At 38.8% G+C, this 7,028-nt stretch overlaps 1 long non-coding RNA gene across 1 annotated transcript; it reads left to right on the top strand.

Moving 5' to 3' along the window:
* The first annotated feature begins 1,077 nt into the window (after window positions 1-1,077).
* LOC113609882 (uncharacterized) lies at window positions 1,078-4,962 on the top strand. Its single transcript, XR_003428856.1, has 2 exons — window positions 1,078-1,190; window positions 4,682-4,962. It is a non-coding gene; the product is annotated as an uncharacterized LOC113609882 (long non-coding RNA).
* Window positions 4,963-7,028: the final 2,066 nt, after the last annotated feature.

The raw sequence follows: 7,028 nt of genomic DNA on the forward strand, positions 1-7,028 counted from the left end.
TGATTTTTCATTGGCCAGTGCAGTCTGGGCAGAGGAGTGTTCAAGGTATGTTTCTGTTACTTTGATAGTGAAAGCATTTCTTGCCTGCAGAATTGTGTTCCTTCTCCTACATTGTGTTAAGTACACTCATGTATCTTTTTTTTTGGGCGGGGGGAAGATTTGATTCATTATATAATTTGACTGGTTTTACATGTCTGGCAGAGCTTACCAATTTTTAAATTTTACTTTTTCCCTTTAATACAATAAATAAGATTTAGTGTGTATTTATTGCCATTTTTAAATTGGGGAGCTTGTAGGTAGGGTTAAGGAGAAAACAGGCTATCTAGAATTCCATACCTAATCAGACACTTTTCTTTTTTTCTTCTGCCTCTTTGGACTCCTTTGTTCTCCCTGACATTGGTTAAGTAAATGCCTACTAAGTGTTAGGCACTGTACTAAATGCTTTTCATGTATTAATTTATTGAATTCTCCTCACAAGTCTGTGGGGTATTATCATCCCCATTTAACTGGCAAGGAAACTGAGTCACAGCAATGCTAAGTGGCTAGAAGTTGGCAGCTAGGAACTGGCTGAAAAGGGACTGTAATCTGTGTCTGTTGAGGTCTGCACCACATCCTGCCTCACGTTCTCACCCTATAATCTGACACTAGCCTCGCTCTAGTGGGAAACATCCGCTGTTCCTCACAACCTCAGAGGGAGTGAGAAGGCTGGCCACTTTCATGCCTGAAAGGCTCAAATTACGGAATCAGAAATCAAAATGTTTTGAACAGGTATTTCAAAAGGAAGAAATTCAAATGTAAAAGAAACGGTATAAAGAGATTGGGCGTGATGTGGTAAAAAGTGCCATCGTTTGTAGCTGAGCTGACAGGGGATAAAATCCTCGTTGTTCAACCTCTTATCTGTGTGGACTTGGAAAGTCAACTAAAAAGTCTAAACTTTGGTTTCCTTACCTCTAAAATTAGAAAAATAAGGTTTACCTACCAAAGTCATTGGGTGTCATTGATAAGGCTTAGTCTGTTTTATTTTATTATTATTTTTAAATTAAAAAAAATTTTTTTTTAGTCACGCCGCACTGCATGTGGGATCTTATTCCCTGACCAGAGATCGAACCCGAGCCCCCTGCAGTGGAAGCGTGGAGCCTTAGCCACTGGACCGCCAGGGAAGTCAGGCTTAGTCCATTTTAATGTTCAATGTATGTTAGCTGATATCACTGAAAGACTGTTGAGATACCAACTATAATCTGAAACAATGATCCCCCCGCACACCTCCCACCCAGGTGACATCCAGTATTGACAAGGTTTTGCAAAATGGATGATAGACTCATTGATTTTTGGTGGCATTATAAAATGGTACTCTCTTTTTGGCAGTCAGTATTGGCTATACATACATAGCAGAATCAAAAAATAGATTTATCCTTTGGCCCAGCAATTTCACTAAGAGTGAGTGTCTTCTTAAATTCTGTGCTCATAGGCATTTTGTTTACCTCACCCTGGTCCCAGGCCTGAAAGAATACAGGAAAGAAAGGGTCAAATCATGTCAAGTCTGTGTTTAGCCTGCTATGCTACCCAGAGTAAGGGATAAAAGAGCTTAACTACATAGTCTACCCCTTTGAGCTACACTGGGGGCAGTGGGAGAAGAACACTCAACGACAGTGAATTCTATGTGAAGTAAACCTTTTTTAAAATTTTGAAACAATTTTTGACTTAACAGAAAAGTTGCAAAAATAGAAGAGTTCTCATATGCCCTTCACCTAGCTTCCTTTAAAATTAACATCTCATATAGTAAGATGATCAAAAATTGAAAATTAACATTGGTACAAGAGCATTAACTCAACCACAGACAAAACTATTTGAATCTTAATAGTTTTTCCATTCTCTGTTCAAGGATCCAATCCAGGATTCCACCCTGCATTTAGTTGTCATCTCTCTCTTTAGTCTCCTCCTATCTGGAGAAGTGCCCCAGGTTTTTCTTGCTTTTCATGACTTTGACATGTTTGAAGAGTACCTATGTGGAATTAACCTCTTCTCCAAGGAGCCCTGGGTCTTTTCCTTGGAGAACAGCATTTAGAAAAGATCTGGGTGCTAGGCGGGCTCATTGCTGTTGGGTTCTCATTGCTTTTAGGCTCCTTCAGTAAAGAGAGGGGATATATGTATATTTACTCATACACATGAATGAATGTGTGTACATGTACATATATGGATATGCATACATATGCCCATCATTATCAATCAAAACTGTGACTTCACACTGATACCTCTAATTCTAATCCAATTCCATGAGGTTTAATTCTAGCTTTCCTCCTTGCCTTATTTTAAGTTCTTTTTCAGACAGTAAAAAACTTAGCTTTCATTATCTACAATATATTTACTTATTTGTTCAATCCAACCCTTTTATGTACACATGGTGCTTTCAGAATTGCTAACCGACACCTCTGTAAGAAACCAATTTACCAACTAGATTACAGTGTTGTGTACAGTTCTTTTTGCTTTTTTAGCTTTACAGGATCAAGTCAAAACACTGTTTTCCAAAGTTACTTAGGTTACTTCTTTTCTTTCCTGTCCCCTTTGGTGTGGTAATGTAAGATCTATTCAGAAAAAGGTCACTCCCTCTTCATCTCTGCTGTCCTGTTACCATCCCCTCACCCCCGTTTCCTATCCATCCCCTGTCTTTTTAGTTTCTGGTTTATCTTCCTTTATCTATTTTGTACTTATGTGGAGAGGAACTGAGACCCAACCCACAGCCCCAGCTTTGCACACCTTTGTGAATATACCAAAACCCACTGAATTGTGCTTTAAAAGGGTGAATTTTATGGTATGTGAATCATATGTCAAATTTTAAAAAGCCGTGAGTTAGAAATCCTTTTTATTCTTAAAAAGGAAACAGCTGGAGCTAAGCTCTGTGTTCAATGCCATTCTCTAATCAGCATCTGGAATAACTGGAGCTATCATATCGAATAGAGGGCCAGTTTCTTGTGAAATTATAATTAATATTCTTCTAGCCAGAAAACTGGCCATGATATAAAAATTTTCATAGAAAATTGAGCATTTCCAGATGCACATGAGGGCAAAACATTTCTATGTCTCAGGCTTTTATCAGGTCACGTGTAAATGAATCTTGATTTCCTTTGCTTGTCCTCTGGGCCCATTGTTATAAAAGTTGTTAGAAATCTTGGCAGCTCTGCAGAAGAAGTCATATCCTGTACGAAACAGGACGGATGCCAAAGATCATTTTGGTTTATGAGCTCTTGTTTTTTAGTTAAAGTATACAAGTCTTTAACCTTCCTGTGGAGAGAAGACTAAGAGTCTGTTACCTCTAAATGGGGAGGAGCTGGCTCATGCAGTAAGTGCAGCACAGAGAAGAGGTCCAGCTCACATAGTTATTTCTCTAACCAAACATTGTCTCCTGGGGAAGGATAATGAACCAATAAAGACCAGATGATTTACAACACGCTTGGTAAAGGAGAAGATCAATATTACAAAACCAGTATATATGGAAATCTATTTCTGTGCTTAGATGCGCATTCAGCCCCAGCTCATGCCAGCAACTCGTCAGTTTATATCTGGTGGAAATACCTTTCCAGAAGGTTGCAACTGAGAACACAGTTTTATGATAATGAGGAGGTGCTATGGAAGAAGTTGTGACATTTGTTTCCCTATATATTATTGTGGGAATCCTAACTGCAGATTAAATTCCTGTCCTTCTGCAGCTAGATGGAAGATTCTCCATTTCTTGGAGTGACTCTGTCTGCATACTCAGTGGCTACAGACTTGTAGACAGGCCCAGCTTTCTTCATGAAATGTAGTAACTTCCATTAGGGAGAGGCTGTGTATAGGCTACAAGTAACAGAACCCACTTACCTGCCCCTTTTTCCCAAACGAAACATAAAAATAAGAAAGCAAGAGCCTGAGGGCAGGGATATAAAGAGCTCTTCAAAATGACTGGAACCAGGGACTTGAATAGGGTTGCTATCTCTTTCTGTCTCATCTTTGTTCTTCTTTATTGCAGACTGTCCTTGTCTGAAATAGGGAGTGGGTGTGTGCCTCAGGATAGACAAAATCATATAAAATGATGGGACTCATCTTGACAGGCTGGAGTGGAAACTGCAAAGATTCAACCTGTGGTAGCACAGTGTTAATGAAAATAATTAATAAATAATCTCTGATAACAAAAGAGTTTTATTTGAGCCAAACTAAGGATTAGCCTGGAAGCCAGCTTCCCGGATTACTCTGAGAAGCTGCTCCGGAGAAGCATGGTTTCCAGCACAGTTTTATATCTTGTCAGAACAAAGAACATTAAACAAGTTAGGGATACATATCTTCAAGGTTTCAAAAACAAGCAAACAAAAAAAACACACATAGATCAGCACATATAAAAACAACAAAACAAAACACATAGATCAGCACAAGTCAGCATGGCCTTGGCCCCTGGAAAGGGAGTCTTATCATCAAAGGAGTACCACGGTTAGTGTTCCAGGAAGAGAGGCATTTAATCTTTATTTTTCACTTGGACATTCTTTACTACTGGTCAGTGTGCCCTTTTCTATACTAATTAAAGCAGATGTACAATGTATGTTTGATAGGCCATAAACAGGCTATTTTAGTTAGCATAAAATTCAAGTTAACTCATGCATAAGCCAGAATGACTTCCGTATATCTCAATATGTGAAAATTTCTTTTATCACAGGCTTGGCTGGCACTTGGGAGAAGCATGCTGAAGAGGAGGGCACAATTGACCCAGTGTGTCCTTTGGTCCCTGTGTGATGACTCAGTAGGAACCCAGGAACTGAGTTGTGTGTCTCTGGTTTCACTGGCATCCCACTGCACTCAGATGACCTCTCTGTTTTTACTTCTGTGTTTTTGAAATTGATAAAACTCACATCCTGTTCTGTACCCATAATTAAGAAACGTGTACATTGCCCAATCGTTGAATCTAATTAGTTGTTTAAAAAATCAATATGAATATTATTGTGGCTCTGTGACTATTTTTTTTTTTAACATCTTTATTGGGGTATAATTGCTTTACAATGGTGTGTTAGTTTCTGCTTTATAACAAAGTGAATCAGTTATACATATACATATGTTCCCATATCTCTTCCCTCTTGCGTCTCCCTCCCTCCCACCCTCCCTATCCCACCCCTCCAGGCTGTCACAAAGCACCGAGCCAATATCCCTGTGCCATGCGGCTGCTTCCCACTAGCTATCTACCTTACTACATTTGTTAGTGTGTATATGTCCATGACTCTCTCTCGCCCTGTCACAGCTCACCCTTCCCCCTCCCCATAACCTCAAGTCCGTTCTCTAGGAGGTCTGCGTCTTTATTCCTGCCTTATCCCTAGGTTCTTCATGACATTTTTTTTTTCTTAAATTCCATATATATGTGTTAGCATACGGTATTTGTCTTTTTCTTTCTGACTTACTTCACTCTGTATGACAGACTCTAGGTCTATCCACCTCATTACAAATAGCTCAATTTCGTTTCTTTTTATGGCTGAGTAATATTCCATTGTATATACGTGCCACATCTTCTTTATCCATTCATCCGATGATGGGCACTTAGGTTGTTTCCATCTCTGGGCTATTGTAAGTAGAGCTGCAATGAACATTTTGGTACATGACTCTTTTTGAATTTTGGTTTTCTCAGGGTATAGGCCCAGTAGTGGGATTGCTGGGTCATATGGTAGTTCTATTTGTAGCTTTTTAAGGAACCTCCATACTGTTCTCCATAGTGGCTGAACCAATTCACATTCCCACCAGCAGTGCAAGAGTGTTCCCTTTTCTCCACACCCTCTCCAGCATTTATTGTTTCTAGATTTTTTGATGATGGCCATTCTGACTGGTGTGAGATGATATCTCATTGTAGTTTTGATTTGCATTTCTCTAACGATTAGTGATGTTGAGCATTCTTTCATGTGTTTGTTGGCAGTCTGTACATCTTCTTTGGAGAAATGTCTATTTAGGTCTTCTGCCCATTTTTGGATTGGGTTGTTTGTTTTTTTGTTATTGAGCTGCATGAGCTGCTTGTAAATTTTGGAGATTAATCCTTTGTCGGTTGCTTCATTTGCAAATATTTTCTCCCATTCTGAGGGTTGTCTTTTGGTCTTGTTTATGGTTTCCTTTGCTGTGCAAAAGCTTTGAAGTTTCGTTAGGTCCCATTTGTTTATTCTTGTTTTTATTTCCATTACTCTAGGGGGTGGGTCAGAAAGGATCTTGCTGTGATTTATGTCATAGAGTGTTCTGCCTATGTTTTCCTCTAAGAGTTTGATAGTTTCTGGCCTTATATTTAGGTCTTTAATCCATTTTGAGCTTATTTTTGTGTATGGTGTTAGGGAGTGATCTAATCTCATACTTTTACATGTACTTGTCCAGTTTTCCCAGCACCACTTATTGAAGAGGCTGTCCTTTCTCCACTGTACATTTCTGCCACCTTTATCAAAGATAAGGTGACCATATGTGCGTGGGTTTATCTCTGGGTTTTCTATCCTGTTCCATTGATCTATCTTTCTGTTTTTGTACCAGTACCATACCGTCTTGATTACTGTAGCTTTGTAGTATAGTCTGAAGTCAGGGAGCCTGATTCCTCCAGTTCCTTTTTTTGTTCTCAAGATCGCTTTGGCTATTCGGGGTCTTTTGTGTTTCCATACAAATTGTGAAATTTTTTGTTCTAGTTCTGTGAAAAATGCCAGTGGTAGTTTGATAGGGATTGCATTGAATCTATAGATTGCTTTGGGTAGTAGAGTCATTTTCACAATGTTGATTCTTCCAATCCAAGAACATGGTATATCTCTCCATCTATTTGTATCATCTTTAATTTCTTTCATCAGTGTCTTATAATTTTCTGCATACAGGTCTTTTGTCTCCTTAGGTAGGTTTATTCCTAGATATTTTATTCTTTTTGTTGCAGTGGTAAATGGGAGTGTTTTCTTGATTTCACTTTCATATTTTTCATCATTAGTATATAGGAATGCCAGAGATTTCTGTGCATTAATTTTGTATCCTGCCACTTTACCAAATTCATTGATTAGCTCTAGTAG

Source organism: Aethalodelphis obliquidens, unplaced genomic scaffold, assembly GCF_003676395.1.
Source record: "Aethalodelphis obliquidens isolate GAN/ISIS:26980383/991018 unplaced genomic scaffold, ASM367639v1 scaffold59, whole genome shotgun sequence".
Classification (NCBI taxonomy): Eukaryota; Metazoa; Chordata; class Mammalia; order Artiodactyla; family Delphinidae; genus Aethalodelphis; species Aethalodelphis obliquidens.